Consider the following 22,149-nt stretch of genomic DNA (forward strand, 5'->3'; position numbering starts at 1 on the left):
GAGATCTATTAAAGTCTCAGAATCAAATTATCTCATTTTTATTTCTAATAGGGTATTTGGTCAAGACGGTCATTTGAGGAGGAGATGGTGAGGGAGAATGCAGAAGGCAGTGAACAGGGATGGCTGGAATTTTGATCCTTGGAGGTGAAAAGATTTGGTTTTGAAGCGACTCATTTTGTTTTAGGACACTCTCCTCAATGGGCCTTTAGTTACATTTGATTAAGGTGGTGTCTATCAAGCTTCTCCTCTGTAACATACTTTTTTACTTCCTAATTAATAAGTATTTTGTTAAGAGGTTCTTTATCCCATTTTTCATCAAATTTCACCAACTAGTTTTAGCATTCGTTGATTTCCTTTGCTGAATTAATTATGATGATGATGCTTGTCAAATAGTGATTTTCTAAAATTCCATCATTCCTTCTACATTTATTAGTTATAAGAAAAAAATTTCTCCTTCCTACATTTATTTATGTCAACATGAATTCATGAATTCTTATTTTATTCAATTTTATAATCCATATTGTCACTTATTTGGACAACCAAATGATGCCAGGTTTGGCCAGTGGGAGCCTTTGGAAGCTGGCTTTTCTGTTCTTTTAATATCATCATCATTCTTTGAGCACTTCCTTATTTTCTGACACAAGATGTTCCAGGGTCATCTCATACCTTCCCCGCCTCAATTCTGCCTTGTTTCTTTTAATGGAGAATGGAATTTAGAAAACAAGATGTGGATGCTTAATGTCCGCATTGCTATTGGGATGTTGCTGTTTCCAGGCCCTCACGGTGGACAGAGCTAGGGATGCCTGTATATACATATGTATGTATACATACATTTACAACTATATCTATCCATCTATGTATCTATATATCTACCCCCACTCCCCACCTACTGAAATCCATGAGTTCACGGATACTGCCAATCCAAAACACAGGGTTCATTCTAGTTTTCTCCTTTGTACTTACCTTCTCCAACAGTGAGAGTCTGGGCAACCATTCTCCTCAATATATTGACATACTTCTCCAGTAACCCTGTACGTAACTACTTTCCCATTGTTGCTGCCTACCCTCCATGTGAACACCTTCCTCATTCCATTCACGCTCTGACACCTGTCCCAGGCTGCCACTGCCACATGGATACCCTTCTCATGCTGCTCAGTCTCCAACAGTGTATGCTAGCCCACCACACACCACTGCTCAGGCCCCTGCCCCTCACTGCCCACACAGAGTTTTGGGCTAAGTCCAGAAGGAAGGAAATTAGTGCAGTTTCTTGATTTTTTTTTTACGTAGGACTAGGGCCTACATAAAACGTATTTGCATAACTGCAATGCAAAGCTTCAAAAACAGTCTGTGTGTGCCTAAACCTACAATAACTAAGTATTATCACAGCACATGCATTTCCGGTGACATAGTTGTTACACTCTTGCTGTCACTGGTTAAGCCATCACTCTTTTTAATAGTTTCTTTGTTTGGATGCTACAATTTTAGACTTCCAGATAAATGATCTGCCACTGTAAGTATGTTCATATTTTTTATCTCTTTAAACTATTTTTCTCTCTTTAAACTAGATATATTAATCGACAGTTCCTGCCATGCCCACAGCCCTCCTGAAAAAGCACCCTATTAAACTCCATTCAGTATTACATAACTACAATCCTTATAGGAACCAAAGCTGATTACACACTGACCCAAAGTCCATCAACCTATGATTTGACCAGAATAGGGTTGTAACAGATGCTGTTGATTCCCTGCCTGTATCCCCTCCACACTCCCTGATGCACGTTATGCTGACAGCATCCTTCTATAAACACCTGCCACTTTCTACCTAAGGGAAATGGGGCAGACTGGATGCTCATGGGCATTAATGCCCCGAATCAGCCCTGAGCCAATGACAGATGGGCGTTGGAGGACAAATATCCAACTTCCTTGCCTCTCAACTGGGATAACTCTGCGGAATATTCTACACTGTCTCTCAGAGTTCCCCCTTGGGACTGAAATCCAGTTACCCATAGCAGTAATCTGCTCAATAGTGAATCCTTTATCAACTTCCTTTCCTTCCTTGTCTCAATTCCCTGCTCCCCTAAGAGTGATGCCAGGAACCACCTCCAAAGTTAACTACCAGCTCTCAAATCCTTGTTTCCAAGTCAGCTTCTGTGGGAGCCCAACCTAAGAAACTGCTCAAATGTCATGATAGTTATTAAGAAAGATGTCCTGTCTCAGGAATTTACATTGGAAGTATATACTTTGAAGAAAACAAACTGTTTTTAGTTGGACAGAGGGAAAGAGATGCGTAAACACTATTTGAACCACATAAATGGTGGAGCATAGAGAGAAAATATAAAAAATCACTTTTTAAAATATTTTTAATATTTGTCTAATGAACAAATGAGAGGAGTATTTAAGAGGTATATATGGATTTACCTAGGTTCAGAACTACTCTCTAAGTCTTGGCTATGAAAAGCAACAAAAATTCTTCCTCTTTTTTTTCCAATGGAGCGAACACTCGAACAAGTTTTCATACCTTGTAACTGGAAGGACCAATTATTGTTTGTGTGCACTCATCATTCCTTTCTGCCCTCTTCTGGTAAGTGCCTCCCCTTCACCATACTCCCCTTCCTCATATGTCCTGTCACCACATACACTTCTTTTAGTCAGCAACCTGTTCCTCAATTCATGAGGCTCTGTCCCTGCCTCCAAGAAGGTATATACTCCACAACTAGTCAATCATAATCCTCTATATACTGGAGGGTTTGTATATGACCTAGACCATATCAAACTTCTACCCCTGGATTTTATAAATGGACTATGGAGAGAGAAACTCTTTTCATCTCCTGAGTTAGCCAAGCTGTGGTCATCTAAGTTTGAATTTGTTTATGCCTACTCTGATACCCATCCCCACCAATCCACAAGAAGGAAATTCCATCTTCAGGAGAAGCGGTTGAGAGAAACACACAGCGAAATGCAACAGAGACAGAAAGATAGAAGGAGGGAGAGAGAGAGAGAGAGAGAGACAGGTGGGAAGAAAAAGAGGGAGAAGAATATCTAGCAAGGGTTTTCTGAGTCTCCAGAGTCCTATAAACCAGCTTCACCTTGTATTTCTCTTTTATAAGAGCCAGTAAGTTCCCTTTTACCTTATTTTGAGATGGGTTTTTATCACTTGAAACCAAGTAAAATCATATATATAATATAAATTATATATATATATAACTAAGTCTGAAGCTCTGACAGTAATACATTTTAAAGTTTAAATTGCTCCCCCACAAACATTCCACCAACACCTCAGTCCTTAGGGCATGACAGATCATCAAAAGAAGGCTGTGATTCTGCGTCTACCATTGCACGGTGTGCTGGATGTCTGGGAGCCTGCAGCAGGGGCCATTATGCACCACGGGATTCTTTAATACAAGTTAGTGTGTATCCAATGGAAGGGGATTTCAGAAGGAAAAGAGAAGACTCTTAAGTAATGCATAAAGGGAAGATTATGAAGGAATATTAATACATCTTTGTAGGGGTTAGATGGAGTGGAAAGCTATTTTCTTTTCCTGATACAAAGGGATTTAGGGAAATTTAGCCAAGTGTGAAAGATGATTTGTCCCAAAGCCTTTAATAAACATATCTGAGTAAATCAAAACAATATAAGTGTCTTTTGGCCAGTTCCACTTAGATGTCTCAAAAAGAACTAAGATTAATCTGAAATTGAGACTGTATCTCCCAAAGCTGGTCTTCTTTTAATAACCCTTATCAGTACAATGTCACTACCATTTATCCAATTCATGTGTAAGCCAGAAACCCGGGGGTTAACTTTAATAATGTATTTGCCTTCACTTCTTCCATATCCAATTAACCACCAAGTTGTATTTATTTTATCTTCTAAATGCCTCTTGAATCTCTCTACTTATTCCCAGCTCTGCTACCACTTCCTCTGTCCAAGCTATCATCATAATGGACTATTAATCTAACCTACTAATTGGTCTTCCCTGTGTGTACTCTTGCTCCCCTCAAATCCATTCCAATCCATTTCCACTCTGAAGGCCATCTTTGTGTGTGTGTGGGTGTGTATGTATGAATGCAGATCTGTTTATGTTACTTCCTCTATTCTTATCTTTCTTAAAACTCTTCAGAAGTCTGTTGGACATCTGATTTCTGTCTAGAAAATTTCCACCTTCCTTAAGGTAATATCCCCCTAAATTTCTTTTAGAAAACCACCCTTCCCCGAAGTAGTTTGGGATTACCTCTACCTCCCACTCCCAAGTTATGGATGCCCTAACTGGCATACTCTCCCCTCACCACAGAGATTGTTTTAACAAAGGGCACTTAATCCATATGTAAACTAATCAAAGTACTTCAGTCCCCTAGCCAAAGGAATTGGCTCAAGGTGGGCATGTGATTTAAGCAGACCCAATCAGGGACATTGACTGGTTCATGTGACCATGATGGGAACCAAACTGAAGATTAAGCTAGCACAAGGATGACAGCAAAGTCAAGGGACCCCAGAGAGCAAGAGCTGGGGAATGAAGACATCAGCCTCCTATGGGTAAAACTGGGCTTGGGTGGGGTCTGAACTCTGAACTTCACTATTACATAAGCCAATGACTCTTTTTTTTTCTTTTTTGACTTGAGGCAGGTTGAACTGGGTTTTCCATTGCATGTAGCTGAAAGATTCTTAGCTAATATCCATCCAAGCTAATGTATCATTGCACATGAAACAAAGGCAAAAGTCCTTCATACAACTTGAAGCACATTTGCATTTGCTCCCTGGGTTCAAGCCACAGAGGCCAAACTTTAACCTCTGTTCATGTCATTCTCTCTTCCTGAAACCCTCTTGGCCTCCCACACACCCAATATTATGCTTCTTATCCCACTTATCCTTTAATTCTCAGCTCAAATCCCTTCCATGAGTCATCACACAGACTGGATCCTTGTTATTCACTCACAAAGCACAATAATGATTCAGTTTTGTAGCTTATAAGTATAGAAATTGTACATTTATTTGTGAGATTCTATCATGAAAGTCTGTCTCTCTCAATTATAAGCTACATGTGAGAAACTGTCTCTTTCCACACACTGATTAAAGTTCCTGACACATAGTGAGTGCTTTATTATTTTTGTTGTTGTTGAATGAACAAATGAATTAAAGAAGTCAATGAAGACATTCTCTTAGCATAATAAGTTTCATTTAACATGACAGTTTATCAAATAACTAGAATTGCATTTGAAAAGAAGCAGAAAGTCACAGTGAATATCACTTGTTCACTTACAAAATGAAAATAAGTTGATAAAATTTATTATAAAGCCATGGTGGGAGGAATTTTACTGGTTATATCCAAGCAATTTACAAAAATGAAAATAATTTTAAAACATATATATCAGAACACATACTATTTTATCTAAAGAATAAGTTAAATAAGTTAAATAGCTGAGTTAATATCCTGGTAGGGTAAAAGGTTGAAGGATAAATTTGTTTTTAATGTAACTCAACCAAAGGGGGCAGAATACGACCAATGTATTGATTTAGAAGTAGATGCAATGATTTGGGAAAAAGCAGGATTTCTGACAAAGTTCCTCCACTAGTTTAAGGCCGCAACAAAGAAAGATAAATGTTTGCAATTCCATTTCAATGTTGGATCAAATCTCAACACACAGATTTTCTCTCAGCTATTGGAAAAAGAATTTGGAGTGATTTTGTTATACTACAAATTGTACAGTCCTTCATCATGGTCAAAAGACAATTTTAGATGAATTTCAGTTTTAAGAGGTCTTATTTCTGCATCAATTTTTCTTTCCTAGTGTTCCATCTTCACACCAGAGAAACAATTCGGTGTGTATGGGGAAGTTAAGCTGAAAACATTGTTGCTCTAATGAGAGTTTCATAAATATAACAAAATTTACTATATACTTAATGGAAAAATACTTTGTTGCTGCTATTTTCAATAATGATTGAATGAAAATATATCACCATGACTCAATTTGGACTATTAATGAGCTATGATTCCATAATTAAGGACACCTAGAAAAGTAAAGTCATAATGCTTATATCTCTAAATTTATTTTTTCTTCAACCTGAAATGTCTTTTCTTCTCAAACAACATGCTGAACTCACATCTTACAACCTCATTATTCTGGGTGGTTCTGGTACTTCTAGACTAGTATACTTATTGTGTGGGATCAGTGGCTCCCAATTGTCAATCCAAGGACTACACTGTCTATATTTGAAATCACCCAAAAACATTTTAAAATACATCTTCCAAACGGCTCCTCACTCCTCTTCTCCCACTTCTAAGATTTTCACTCAGTAAGTCAGAAAATCTAAGAAATCTGAAAAGTTAAAAACGGTCTCTGTATATTTGTGTTCATAGCAGCATTACTCACATAACAGCAGCCGAAAAGTGGAAGCCACCCAAGCATCCATGGACAATGAAAGGATAAACAAAATGTGTTATATACACACGAGGGAATATCATTCATCCCTAAAAAGGAATGCAATTCTAACATATGATACAACATGGATGAAACTTGAGGTCATTATGCTAATAATGAAATAAGTCAGTCAAAAAAGGACAAATATTGTATGATTCCACTTATATGAGGTACACAGAATAGTCAAATCCATAGAGAGAGAAAGTTGAATAATGGTTGCCAGGGGCTGAGGGGAGGGGAGAATGGGGTGTTATTATTTAATGGGTACAGAGTTTTAGCTATTAAGGTGAGAAAAGTTTTATAGATTGCTGTGCAATGTGAATGTAGTTAGGACCAAGGAACTGTACACTTAAAAATAGTTAAGATGGAAATTTTTATGTTATGTGTATTTTACCATAATTTTTTAAATGGCTAAGATGGTAAATTTTATGTTATGTATATTTAACCACAATTTAAAAATAATTCTCTAGATGTGGGAAGTGCTGTTCTCAGTAATTTGTATTGGTTCTTCATTCTCCTTCATTATAATATTTTACTCATATGTTCCTTTCAATAAATATTTATTGAGTATCTGCTATGCACCAAGCATCATTTCAAATGATGGAGATGTAGCCATGACTCAAACAGACAAGCTCTCTGCCCTCAGAGAGCCATAATTCTACTGTCTATGATATTGTATCTGTAAGAATTAGGTGGTGTAGCATGAGACAGAAAACCCAGTTTCACTGGGCCTTTAACATTCAAGATGTTATTGTCTCACATAAAATGTCTAATTGGTAGGGACCAGGTTCCTTCTAGCTTTCTTCTTTATCAACACGAGGATATGACTGTACAGGCATGGTTCAAGGTGGCTGCTGGATACATGGTCATTGCATCTACATTCCTACCAGCAAGATGCAGAAAATACAACCCAAGGGGGATAAACTTTACTTTAGGGATAGTCTCTGGAAGTGACATCTCATTGACAATGACTTAGTCATATGACCATGCCTGGCTGCAAAGGAAGCTGAGAACTGCAATCTTTATTTTTGGCAGCCATATGCCTAGATAAACTTCAACTGTTCTCTTAGTGAAAAAGAGGAGAATGTGTACTTGAGAACTATCAGACTCTGCCACAATTATTTTCCCAGCAGATCTTGAATGCTTTGAAAGCTGAGAGGTCTCTCAAAGTATGGAATTAATAAGAAGAGGCCAAGAGGCAAGGTAAAGGGAGCATTTGGAATGATATTCTTCTGAGCATTTCACTAACATATCACTTCCTATTGACAAGGATGGCCTTAGAGCAGGGGTCATCAAATTTTTTCTGGAAAGGACCACATAGTAAATATTTTAGGCTTTGCAGGCAATAGGGTCTCTCTGTCAACCACTCAACTCTACAGTGATTGCACGAAAAAATCCATAGAAAATACGTAAATGAATGAGTGTGGCTGTTTCCAATAAAACTTTATTTACAAAAACATGTGGTATGCTGAGTTTGGCCCATAGGCCATAGATTGCTGACCCTTGCCTTATCTCACAATATAAGCCCTTAAAATCTCCTTTTATATTACCCATATGTTTTACATTTTGTCACCTTCATGAACTAGTAATCAAAGCCAAATGTGTGACTCAGATCCCTCAGGAATGCGGGTTTTATTCATACCATCAGGTTAGCCACTGAAACAAGTAGAGGTAATAGTTAAGCATCAGGGGAATTTAGAATCGACAGTAGAAGAGGTTTGTGGAGGAGGGCAAATATTTTCTCCGATTCTTGGAGTTGTCTTTTCACTTTCTTGATAGTGTCCTACAAAGCATAAAAATATTTAACTTTGATGAAGTCCAATTTTTCTTTTTTTCTTTGGTTGCTCGTGCTTTTGGTGTCATATCTAAGACACCTTTGTCTGCTCTAAGGTCACAAAGATTTATACCTATCTTTCCTTCCAAAAGTTTAACAGTTTTAACTCTTACATTTAGGTCTTTGATACATTTCGAGTTAATGTTTGTATATGGTATGAGATAGGGGTACAACTTCATTCTTTTGTAAATGGATATCCAGTTCTCTCAGCACCATTTCTTGAAGACACTGTTCTTATTACCCCTGTTGACTTGTCTTGGCACCCTTGTCAAAAGTCAATTGTCCATGAATGTATGGGCTTATTTCTGAACTCTCAATTCTATACATCTATCATTATGCCAGTTAATAATTATTTTTCCTAATCATAATGTCTATTTTTCCAGTAGGATGAATAACATATTCTTCTATTCATGCAATCATTTACCAAATATTTTCTAAGCATTTTCTATATGTCAGGCACTATGCGGTGCCTGGGGGAAAGGGAAAATACTGTCATTTAGATTAGGTGTAGGTAAAGTTAAGTCTCCTTGGATATGTGTCCTCCAATACAGCACCCTAGGAATAGTTCCTTTTGATCGTAGACCTGTGAACTAAAGAGACAAAATAGCTCTTCCGCACATTCCCAACACACAGTGATGGGATAGGCTGCAAAATAACTGCAATGGACCCTGCCATTCAAAAGGGGGGGAAATGAAGCACACAGGAGTTATTGGCCTACAGCAATACTAAAATCCAGCTGGATATGTGTTGCCAGTTCCTTGATTAGAGAATCAGTCCTACTGTCCAGGAATGATTCACCATGGCTCTTGGCTCTATTCTCCATATTCTTGACCTCTTCATTTTCCATAGAAAATAGCCCACAGTAGCAGCTGAGTAATTTTTCCAGCCTGCTTCTGCCCACAGAAATTTGGGAATCCAAAGAGCTCTTTCAGTTTTGTATCGTCACTATCCCTTTCAGTCCAAGTTGACATAATTCTTTTAAAACCTTTGTGGATTTTTTTCATAAATCAATTTATAATCCACTCCATTAAACAAAATCTATACCCAAAAGTCTCGAGATAAGCCCTTCTCTAACTTTGGTCTTCCTATTAGGCTCCTGAGGGACAGCACCTATAAGATTCTTTGAAGTCCTTTTTAAATAGAGACACCCTTGAGATCCTCATCAGATACGCCCAGAAATAATGTTTCACCAGCTATCTGGGAATACCTCAGCCTAGTCAAATCAACACATGAAATTAAACATTAATGCACACTGCTGAGAAACCCTAGAGCTGGATTCAGTAACTGGCATAGAGCCTGTGGAGGAAGGGACTTTTGAGGTGTACGTGGAAGAGCTGCACTATTGTGGGTGGGAACACATGACACTGTATGCATTAGAGAAAGAGTGATATTGAACTGTCAGGAAGATTATAGTGGAAAGCAATTGTTTTTGCCTGCCCTGCATCCCTATTTTCCTTTATAAAACACTTCTTACCCAATGCTTGAGCCAAACAGTTCTAGAAGGGCTGAACCTATACTTCTCCAGTTCACTTGGCATGTAACACAAACCTAGTGTGTTAATTTATTCCATCTCCCCCGCTCAATGAATGATTTAGGAAAGCTCATGCAATCCAAGTTAAAACAATAAATTCAACCACAGATTTTTGATGGAATCATTGGGAAGAGACACAGCCTTTACACAGGAACTGCGTGGATGATAGTATGTAAATTTGTAGCTCTCAGGAACCAGCATGCCACCATTTTGGGGAGAATGGTGCTTGGGCAGAGAAAAGGAGAGTGAGAATGAGAGCCAATAAATGTCCGTTTTGCTTAGCCATTTGGAGGAAGTAAGTGGGCATTTGTCTGGGGCTCAGCACTTTGTGAACACTCTCCCTTTGGATAGAGAGTTTCCTTCCTCCCCAAGTTAAAAGTCAGAAATCATGCTTCCCTAGTCCCCCTTGAAGTTGAGCACAAGCATGTGACCCAGGCAACATCTGTCACCCTTGTAAAATTTCCTTTGAGAAGAGACCAATCTGAGGGAGAGATGCCACATGGAATCCATTTTTGCCAGTGAGAGGAGCGCCACTGCCCCTTGGCCTTCGGAGGTGGCACTGTTAAGTTTCTGGTAACAGAGCTGGCAGCAGCATCTGCATCAGTAAAGTCAAGTTCCTGCTGGCAGTATAAAATGTAGCACTGAATTCCAGGAGGGGGTTGTGGAGGCAGTAGCGGTGTCCTCAGGCTATTGGTGGTGTCCTGGAAGTTCAGCCTTGAACCTGGCTCTCAAGCCCATCTGGCAATTCTGTGACCTACCAAATATCCTTTAATACATTTCTTTTCTGCTTAACCAATCAATTAGATTTGTCACCACCAACTAAAACTTCTGGTGCTAATACAACAATCAGTAAAAATCTTTTATATGGATAAATGAATGACAATTCTGTGAGGCAGGCATTATTATTCTCATTATACAGATGAAGAATAGGTCCAGTAATAAGTGCATCCTGCCCAAGGTCACACAGCTAGTAAATCCTAGAGCAGAGATTCGATTTCTAGTCTCTTTTTTTTTTAAATCTCCAAAGTTCATGTTTTTTCGTATGCCACTTGAAACATGCTTTCAGACATAATCTTGTGTCAGATAGACTGACTTGCTCAGAATTCATCCCAATCTCCTTCTAGTGTGCCTGCCCATACTACAGAGGCTGAAAAGCTAAAAATGACATTTCCCAGACTCATTTGCAACTAGGAATATGATTTAGGCTCCACAAATTAGACACACGTGTGAAAAGCAAATTTAGAACTGAGTCAAGTACGAAGGAAGGAAGGCCTTCATTTTGATGGTACAAATCAGGTACATATGGTTTGGGGCCAACAATTGGGGTTACAACTTTCTGATTCCTGAATTATGGCAAAAGTAGTATGATCTTGGAGCTGGCAGGTGGCACACAGGCTTCTTGATTCCCCAGCTTCCAGATTGTTGCAGAGATAGTTCTCTAAACAGGTCAGCTCTGGGTGGTATTCTGGAAGTCATTCCTGGACGCCCCGCCTACAGCCCACTCCTCCATCCCTTCTAACTGTGAGCATCGGATTCCCTGTATCAAATCCTTTCCTACTTAAACGACTAGGCTGGTTTCTATTTGCTTCTGACTCCTGTCTAATACAAGCATGTACAGAGATCAAGTACTATATTACCAAGCAGCATTGCATAGAGATTGTTATATTTTCTGAGTCACAATTAAGGGGGAAAAGTATATATTCGAGGAAAATGGATACACAGAAGTAATAAGTACCATGGCCTTTCCAATCTTGCCACATTTGTATCTCAAGAAACTGAGTGTATCAGTCAGGGTACAGACAAGCAATAGATGGCTCATTCAAACTGCATCATTTGGGGAGACTTGAATAAAGACCAATTTTTAAAGATATGCACGGAGCATAGAGAACCAGAGGGGTTATGCAGTACCCCTAGGCCTGAAGTAGCAAGAAGGAGCCTGTTATGAACAGTTTATGTCTCCCAAAAATTCATATGTTGAAATTCCAACCCCCAGCGTGATGGTATTAGCAGGTGGGCCCTTTGGGAGGTAATTAGATCATGACGGTGGAGCCCCCATGAATGGGATTGGCACCAGAATAAAAGAGACCCCAGAGAGCTCTCTAGCCCTTTTTCCATCACTTGAGGATACAGCAAAAAGTTGGCAGTCTATAATCAGAAAGTGGGCTCTCATCAGACACGGAATCAACCTGCACCCTGATCTAACTTCCAGCCCTTAAAATGTGAGAAATAAATTTATATTGTTTATAAGCCACCCAGTCTATGGCATTTTGTTATCGCAGCCCGAACTGACTAAGAGCCATTATGGAAAACTGGAGACAGTGATGTAGAGAGGATGCCTTCCAGGAGCTGTGACCTTTGGTGAGGGATGCAGCTAGTTCACGGCAACCTCTCACAGGCAGGGAGAATGGAGGGGGCAAAACCTCATACTCTGCCCTCCTTTCAATCGCCTGTCCAGTGGCTGAACCCACCTACAAGTCAGAGGACAAGACCCTGTGTTGTAATCTTTGCAGGACAACCTCCCAGGGTGGAGAACAATGGACAGTTGATCTGAGGAGCAAATGGGAGATACCCAGCACAGCAAGTGAAAAATCAACAACCCCAGTGCAGTAAGAGATCATAAAGTTTGAAGGGTTTCAGTGCTACTGAATATTTTAATGTTCACAGGTTGACTTCATTCATTCTTTTTAAAGACAGTCAATATAATACGCTTTATGAGATTTGAGGGCATTTCCCCCAGTTTAGCAAAGAGCGTGAGAAGTAGAAGCACCTGAGAGGTCTCGCTGAACATTTCTCATTTCATAGGTGATGAAATGAAGACTTACAGAAATGAAATAAATTCCTTCAAAGTCACATATCCAAAAAGTTGCAGAGCCAGAAGTCACACCCAAGTCTAATGACGCCTGGTAAAGAACTTCTTCCACCGTCTGCAACTAAAATCCATGCTGGACACATGCTCATTGCAAAGTGCCAGACTATGATGTGGCTTCAGTCTCAGCCTTGAGCATCCTTATGCCTTGGTTTCATTTTTCTCTTCATTTGAAACATTTACCTGAGAAGCTGAATTGCAAAGACGCTTTTCCTAAAAATAACTAGAAGATATGCAGGAGAAATTAACATAATGTATTTTATCTATAATTTACAGTGTGTAATCCAAAAATGTGTGACAATGCTAGTAGTGCAGAGAAAATTCCCCTGGGATATTTGGCTCCACTTAAAAACACCTCAGTATGGGGGGATGTGGGAGCAGCAGCCTGTGACACACTTCCATCAGGGCAAAATGTTATTCCAGGGATTCACAGCAAGAGGCCTGACAAACACTTTGAATCAACATAAAGGTTCTTGCCATCAGAATGAAATGAGAATTGCAGTGGGTGGTCCCATTCTAGCCTCATGTCTCCTTCTCTTCCGTCCTGGCTTAGGTGGTTGCCCTGGAAACCATGGGGTGGCAAACAAAACCATGTGGAACAACTTTTAGGAAGCGTTATGCACGAAGGCCTATTGCTGCTGCCATTTTTCTCTTCATTTTTTTTTAAATAAATGTATTTATTTATTTTTGGTTACACTGGATCTTTGTTGCTGCGCGCGGGCTTTCTCTGGTTGAAGCAAGCAGGGGCTACTCCTCGTTGTGGTGCACAGGCTTTTTATTGCGGTGGCTTCTCTTGTTGTAAAGCATGGGCTCTAGGCGCACAGGCTTCAGTAGTTGTGGCATGAAGGCTCAGTAGTTGGGGCTCGCCGGCTCTAGAGCGCAGGTTCAGTAGTTGTGGTGCACGGGCTTAACTGCTCCGCGGCATGTGGGATCTTCCCTGACCAGGGTTCGAACCCATGCCGCCTGCATTAGCAGGCAGATTCTTAACCACTGCGCCACCAGGGAAGCCCCTTTTTTCTCTTCTTAAAGATGACTTTTCCAAGGCTCATTCCCTGAGAGGGTGTGCTCTTCAGACTACCTTGCAAGCTGATTCATTCTAAAGTCTTTGGCAAGGTCCAGTTGGAGGGCTGGGCAGAGTTTGGTAGATAGCAGGGGAAAGGGGCTTTATTTCTCTTTATTCCACTTTGGATCCTGACACAGATGGTCCTGATCTCCTCCCCCACCTAAGAATTTTTCTAAAATGACACCCAAGTTTTTCTTGGCAGAAGTTATAATCCTGGCAAACAGTTCACTGCAGCTCTAATTATGATGACAGCTTTAATGGAGAAGATAATCATATTAAATGGTTCTTATTCAGTTCCATGTGATGAATTAGTGATTACCATGAAATGTGTTAAGCAGCCAAAAGTAAGGGGAAGGGATAATATGCTGAGCTACAAGTTGAGGTTTGAGGGATTCCAAAACTGGGTGGGAGATGGGACAAAATGACCTGTAAAGAGGAGATGCTGATTCTAATGTTTCTGGTGGCTCATTTACTGATTTAAGAAACCCCTTTTGCCTGATATGTCTGTTAAAGAAAAAAATTATTTTGACACATGTTAAAATAGTAAAGAAGACTTTATTCAAGACTATTGTACTAGGAGCCGACTCTATTGCAACAGGAGAGAGAGACAGGGCTCAACTTCCAATACAACAGGACAAGTGGCGATTTACAGTCAATGAGCAAAGTGAGGGGGTCAGTGGATTCAAAATTACTAAGAGGAGACAGCAAGAATAAAGGGATGATTTTTTAACGGGTTTCCTGCAAAAGGCAGGTGAAGGACTTATACATCAAATGTGAGGGATGAGGGACCTGGCCATGTATTGAGAGGGATCAGATAGTAATAGTGGCGGGGACCTTGACTAAACTTATTCAGCAGCATTCTTGTTAAAACTGGACTACACATGGCAAAGACAAGACAAGGCTGTAATGATGGCCTGAGAGTTTGTCAGCCCCTCCTCTTGTTCAGGGAAAGAAGAAACATTTTTCTTTCCTCTGAACAATATAAGTCCATTTCTCGTTCAGTCTCCTTTTGTTCATTAAGAACAAACTGAACCATCTGTTGGGATTTGGTAGTAGAGTATATTTGCTGGATAGTGCAAATCATCAGGCATTTAATAAGGGGAATTTCTATGAAAATGAAAAGAAAAGCAAAGATTAAAGGTTGGAACAGACTATAAAACCAGCTTCTGAGTCCAGAGGGAAGCCAGTTGAGAAGATTTCTAAATGTTGGGCTTGAAGCGTCTTTAGATGGTATAGTGAGAACAATAGTGGCAATCTGACAAATTTCCTGGTTTCCAGTTTGAATATCTTTGGTGATGGCATGGAAATCAGTGTCACAGTCAGGTTATTTCCCAGAGCAGAGCATGGAAGATGTGGAACTTTCAGTAAACTTCCTGAGTGGCCTACACAGCAGCAGCTCCAGGCATGAAGGCTGCCTGTCATCCAATTTCAGCTTGCAAGACAACCTAGAGTTCCAGTAAGGAACTGGGCAAACAGGTTTCTGGTTCTCAGTGACACCAAGTTGGGAAAGTGGGAGAACAGTTGGAAATGTTAATTTGAAGAGTTGTAGCCAGATACTGGAGGAAACTATAAGAATCTAGAATTTGGTAAGGACTGACAAAATGTGCAAGATGGCAGGATTCAGTCCAATTTACAAGTAGATAACAAAACCTGAAAGATAATGAACAGGACTAGAGTCATAACCCACAAGGGTATGCTATAGTTTTCCACTGACATAAAATTTCTCTTTACACCCACCCTTTTTTTCATTATTCTTAAGTCTGGTCTCATTAGATTTGGCCTATTATTTACATAAGTGCAGCAAGAACAGTAATCAACCACAAAGACCTTTGAAAGTTTGCTTTGCTGGAACTCTTCAAAAGTAATCTCATATTAGATTTTTAAAAGCCTTTCAAGGGTAGGAAGCCAAGCCAAGAACTTGCCACCAGGTATTACCTGTATAACCTATAGATTTGGGTAAATTTCTCTTTTCTCTAGGTCCCCAAAATATCCTAAGCTTCCTGGGTTTGCCAGGAAGCAACCTTCCTTATTCATCTGTAAGGCTTGGAACGCTGTAAACTAGCTACCAGCCCAGTTTTCTCAAAAGGGCTTTGTAAGCATTGGCTCCATAAAGTCAGCCTGAGTTCCTTAAAATTATCTGTTTGTATATGATTCTATGTACAATATTCCCAAATATGACATTCCAGTAAAAGCCTTTGCTATATAACCAATGTTTCCAAGTAAATTCTGTTCAAGGAGGACAGACTCTTACTGAACTTATGCAAATAATTATATTGCCATTAAAATGAGAATTCTCAATACGAGTTTCTGAATTCTGGAGGGATCAGGCAAGGAAAAAGATAAATGTTTCACTCCTGTTTATAAAAGTATTATCTTCTAAATTGTTGTGAGTGATAACTTAAGAGAAAAGGGAAAGAGGTTCCTTAAATCCAGCAGCAATATTCCAAACAAAGGCTATAATCATCCTCCATCAGTTCATTCAATCTCATGCAATCAATTCTCATTCTGCTTGGTCTTGGGTTAGCAGTTTTATGCAACCATCAGATTCTTTACTTGAGTTCTGGAAATCCTTTCTCAGTTGAATGGTATGGTCTCAAAGTTATTTAAACAATGCCATCAGAAGCCTGTATCCCAGAGACCTGTCATAGCCAGTCCTTTCCACGGGTCTCAGAGACAATCAATCCCTTTTTGCTGAAGATGAAGCACTCTGGCCTATAGCCGATTGCCAATGCTTTCAGAGAAGAATCAGAGTAAAACAAAAACTATCTGTGTCTGACAAAAAACTTAAAATGGCAGTGGTTAAAGCTCTGATGGCAGTTCACTATAAAAATGATGCAATTGACAAGGGAATTTGGTATTTCTATGGCATAAAACATAATAACTGGAATTATGACTGCTAACATTATACCAGAACATATCATAGACAGTGAGGGTATTGACAAATTTCATGCAATATCTTAAATACTTACATTAACAACATTTTATCCATGCAAATATAACCTAGAGAAGGTTAAAGCATCTCTTATTTGACAATGCTTTTCATGCAACAGGACAAATCAAATAAAACGAATTGCTTTTTGGCATCTCTCTTTTTACAAGATGAAAGAAAAAATCCTTTGAGATTTTCCAAAAGCCATCTGAGAAATCTCAGGGTCAGTTCAAAATCAAACTTTCACTTAGGATTTGATTCTGAGAAGGCAAAATTGTCCAAAATGTCAAAAGGTTTGAATATTTGGCTAAATACAATCCCAGGTTATGGTTACTTAGCTACCTATTTAACCAAAATGATGATAAAAGAATTCAAAAGTAAATACAGGAGATAACAGGACTATTTTTTTTTTAAAAAGAGTTAGCTCTTTTAAAAGTGAGAAGATTTGGTTCTCTTAAATAATTAAGGACACGACAAAGGTTAACATAAAGCATAGTTAATTATTCTGATAAGACACCATATCTTTGTTTCCTAGGGGGATTACTTAAAAGATAAAGACAAACCTTTTACAATCTCTTCTTAATAGCAGACCAAACATCAAAAAAAAAAAAACTTTGTTATTTCAACAGGGAGAAAACCAAATTGCAGCTATGCATCAGTGTACTTTTGATACTAAAGTTCGTTTTGTTTTTTTTTTTAAAAAAACCCTATAAATAAATCTATCCAGTCTTAACCAACTTTGACCACATGAGATAAGATTCCTTTTCCAAAATTCCTTTCCTGCAAATCTTCTACAACTTTTTAATATCCATTCAGTTTTTGTCCTATATTTTCCTCTTTCACTTTAGGGCATAATTACTATCTTGTTCCAGTAACAAAAATCTATCCTACATACCTTGAATACTTTTCCTTATCAAAAATACAATCTACTTTCCTTGCATACTTTTCATACAAAGTTGTTTCCCTTGACCCTTATTGTTTCTAGTAGTTTAATTTACATACATTGATTATAATTTTTAACAATTAGTAGCCTTTTTTAAATAGAGAAAAATACAAAGTAAACAATTGTGAATTGTGTCTTATACCAGCATTCTGCAGCAGACTAGCAAATTTTATGAATATACCATCTCAATTTTTATAGGTATATGTTTCCTGATAGTACAATTTTTCAATGTGTCAAAAAGATGTTTATTAACAGACTTAAATATATTTAGCATCTCTGTACCATACAAAAATAAGAAGCCAAAAGTAGATAAACTTGTGCTTAGTAATTTAAGGTTTAGTAGTTTCTCCTCACTTAGAAGGTGATATAGATAGTCAATGAATATCTATTACTTAACTTACTACAACTCTAAGGTTGCAAGTTACCACAAAGATTTTGGAAACTATTTTTAGGGACATACATTATAACATTAAACAAAGCAGGACATCATCTCAAGCTATTTCCCTGTTAACTATTTTCACAGTACATGCACGTTAGACAAGTATCAAAAAAATCACAAAAGCAAAGATACCTAAAAAGAGTTAAATGCAAAATATATGCTGTTGTTATACTTAATGCTGATAACTCAGAAGACATAGCTGTTCTTATTAAACCAATGATATTAAACTAGTCTTATTTATCTAAGATTTTTCCAAATTGCATAAACTTGAAAAGCATTTGGGTTACTTTCTATATTTCTGGGAATTTTAGAAATATTTAATTTATATAATCGCTTACTTATCTCTAAGCCAATCAGAATAGAGCTCTTTTATGTGATTTTATAAATTACTTTGGTAATACCATCTTGAAGTAGAAAAATATCACATATATATATATAAAACATACATATACAAACATGCATACATAAACACACAGACAGATGCATATATAGACCTTAGAGCTTTCCTTCTAAAATTTTAGCCATGAGGCAGGTAAACATAGTAATATAAAACTCAGTGGTTTATATAAAATAGTTGGCTCTTGTCTTTGCTCCACTTTATATTTTTACCCAAATTGTATTTCTTACAGATGGAACAAGTTAAGCTTACCTGCTCAATATGAGGGCTAATGCTTTTTACCAATATTTGTGGAGGAGACTTATGAGATATTCTTTTACCCTGATATGTAGTTTCTTTTGGAGGGTCCCTGAGTCTCTTGAGAGTCCCCAATGGGGGACAGGGGACCTAAAGTTCAAGTGACTGTAAGAAAATGAGGGGCTGAAGTGGTAAGGCAGTCTTGCAGGCATGGACGGAGAGATGGAGGAGGTAGAGAAGGCAGTCATATCAAAGGATTCAAGGTAGCTGAAGGGAAGATTGAAGGTAGTAAAAGGAGGAAGGAGGAACAGAAGCAATTGTAAGGGAGAGGTCTTAAAGGAACCAGTTTGGGGAGGTCATTGAAGTTCCAAATTATTCTTAGTAAAATCATTCCAACAAGAAAGGAAACGGACAGAGTTAGTGCCATAGTGGTGGAGCTCACAGTCAGCAGGGGTATGAGAAGGGGGTTTCAGTCTACTGAGAAGTTCCTGTATTCTTAACTAATGGTAACGTGTAAACAAAGAAACCTGGGACTTTAACCCAGTTTTTAGGCTAGAGGCCTCCAAAAGAGCCAGGAATTTCCCACTCAAGGGTCAGGGACTACATCCCTAGTCAACAAGATGCAAGAAGACTTCCACCCAGGAAGATGCTTGCTCAAACAGATACCTCTCAACCAAAGAATCCTGGGACTCTAACCCAGCCTCAGAGAGTATACTCAGAATCTTAAGAATCAGTCCTGGACAAACTGAGACGTTTGGTCACCCTACTTGTAAAAAACTCTGAAGGTGCTTCCAAACAAGAAGTTCCCAAATCATTCTGAGTCATTGGACATGACGAACTAGATATCTGGCTTTCAATTTATTTTGCTACAAAATTCTTACTGGCAAAAAAGACATTTAAATTTGCTATTCATTCAACTGTAAGCAGCAATAAATGCAGTTGCTAAGTTGCTATGTGTAGTAGTGACCAAAGCATGTGTGTGTGTGTGTGTGTGTGTGTGTGTGTGTGGTCTTCCATGGGGAAGCAACCTTCCTTAGCCTCATCTTCTCTAAATCATAATTCATCTGTACTTTCACTCATTTTCACAGGGGAGGATGTGTTGTTCCTTTAGACGGCTTTTTTTTTTTTTTTTCTCCTTCAGAGCTAAAGATGGATGAAAAAGATTAAATGGCAAAATCTTGCTCAGAAAGCTCTGCTATTGCTGCTGCTGCTTTGATTAATCAGTGACAGCTCATGGTGACATTAGTTAATCCTTTTAAAATCTATTTTACATGTTCTCACATTTGTGTAAGGACCTTCCTCCCTAAGAAGCAGGGACCAGGCAGGGAGGAGATACGGTAGCTGGGAGCCTGGGACATGGCTGAGGCTCACTGGAGATAAAGAGGTGGAGATTCAGGAGGAAGCAACTGAGGGAGAGGCGGAATTAAAAAACACTTAATTCCAAAGTATCCAAATATGAGGACAAACTGGGAAAACCACTGAAAACAAGCAAGTTAGGCGCTTAAAACATTTAAGGTTGTTTTCTTGATTTTTTATAGGGTGTCAGAAACCTCAGCCTGTCAATGGTGAATGTTTTAACCATGACTTATTCCTCCTCCACCTCACACTCCACTAGGTTGCATTGTCCAGTTTGGGTAGCTGAAAAGCCTTAACATGCTCAGGTGGATTCTGAGTTCAAATGGAGTAATTTCATGTATTTGCTTCTCTAACTGGTATCCTTTCTAATGGACAAAGTACCAGAGCTGGCTGTGACACTGATGGGAATCCAGAATCTTTCGTAAGATAAGTGGGCTCTTCTTTTTTTTTAACTTTTTATTGAAGTACAGTTGATTTACAATATCACGTAAGTATCAGGTGTACAGCACAGTGATTCAGTTTATATATATATGTATATATATGTATATATGTATATATATGTATATATATGTGTGTATATATATATATATATGTATAAAATGTTCTTTTCAGATTCTTTTCTCTTATAGGTTACTACATTAGATGGGGTATAGTTTCCTATGCTAAAAAGTAGGTCCTTGTTGGTTATCTATTTTATATATAGTAGTGTGTGTATGTTTATCCCAGTTTCCTAATTTATCCCTCCCCCCTCCCCCCTTTCCCCTTAGGTAACCATAAGTTTGTTTTCTGTGTCTGTGAGTGATAAGTGGATTCTTCCAACTCAGTTGTCATGGTAAATTGATGGGGATCTGCGTTGAGAGCAGGGTCTGAGTAAGCTGGGCTAGTGGGAACTGGTGGAAACAGACGTCATCTCTACTTTTACTAACAAAGTAGGAGCAACCAGAAGACAGCTGTGACAGTTTCCCACCAGCACATTTACTAATTTTTGCCTTTTCTCCTCTTATGACAGAAGAACTGTCCTGTAGTGCAGGTCCTCCTAGACTTCACAACTTAAGCCCTGGATCCCCTCTTACCTATTCAAAGGCTTTCTATCATCCACTCTCTCCAGCATTTCCACATTTCCCCTTTCTATTAGAACATTCCCATCAGCATATAAACATGCTATAATATCTCCTATCTTAAAATAAATCTGTCCTCCCTAAAATCTATGCCCTCCTCTAACTCCCACACATGCTTCTCAGGTCCCCTTGCATCACCTTTTCTAAAATGAGTTGTCAATACTCAATGTGTCCACTTCCTCACTTCATAGTCTCTTTTCAGTCTTCTCCAGTCATGTTTTCTTTGCTACAACTCTAGTGCAGATGATATTCTTCTCAGGATCACCAATGAGCTCCATCTCTCCAAATCCTCTGAACAATTCCCAGTCCTCCTCTCACTTGACCTCTCAGAAGCATTTGACTCAGTCAACCACTTGGTTTCTCGGTCAACATACCATCTCGGTCTTCCTCCTACATCCCTGACTGGCTTCTTCCTCTTATTCTCAATTTTTAAATTTGTTTAAGCCACTTCTGTTCTTAAATACATTCACTCATTTTAGAGGAGACTTTATCCAGTCCATGGCTTTCATTTCTATTTCCTTGTCAATAACTCCCAGATCTACATATTCTTCAGCCCTGGCATTTCCCCTGAGCTCCAGACTTAAACATCCTGTTACCTACCTGACATTTCCATTAGTTGTCTAGTAAGCATTTCAAGTTGAACATTTTAAAGTAGAACTTGATCTTATGTGTCAAATTCTAAACCCCAAAGGTGATGGTATTAGCAGATGTGGCCTGTTAGGAGGTATTTAGGTCTTGAGGACAGAACACTCATGAATGGGCTTAGTGCCTTTATAAAAGAGGTCCAGAGAGATCCCTAACCTCTTCTACCACATGAGGATACAGTGAGAAGGCACTGGCTATGAACCAGAAAGAGGCCCTCACCAGAAGGTGACTGTGCTGGCACCATGATCTCATACTTCCAGGGTCTAGAACCGTGAGCAAGAAATTTCTGTTGTATAAGATACCATCTGGGGCTTCCCTGGTGGCGCAGTGGTTGAGAATCTGCCTGCTAATGCAGGGGACACGGGTTCGAGCCCTAG

General features: G+C 38.9%; 1 long non-coding RNA gene across 1 annotated transcript in view; it reads right to left on the reverse strand.

Moving 5' to 3' along the window:
- Nucleotides 1-1,551: 1,551 nt before the first annotated feature.
- Nucleotides 1,552-22,149, reverse strand: part of LOC309654368 — an 82,375-nt gene continuing 61,777 nt past the window's right edge. Inside the window, exon 3 of the long non-coding RNA XR_014260193.1 lies at nt 1,552-15,358. This is a non-coding gene — a long non-coding RNA (uncharacterized lncRNA). The remainder of the gene's footprint in view (nt 15,359-22,149) is intronic.

This window comes from Balaenoptera physalus (assembly GCF_965194825.1).
Source record: "Balaenoptera physalus genome assembly, chromosome: 2".
Classification (NCBI taxonomy): Eukaryota; Metazoa; Chordata; class Mammalia; order Artiodactyla; family Balaenopteridae; genus Balaenoptera; species Balaenoptera physalus.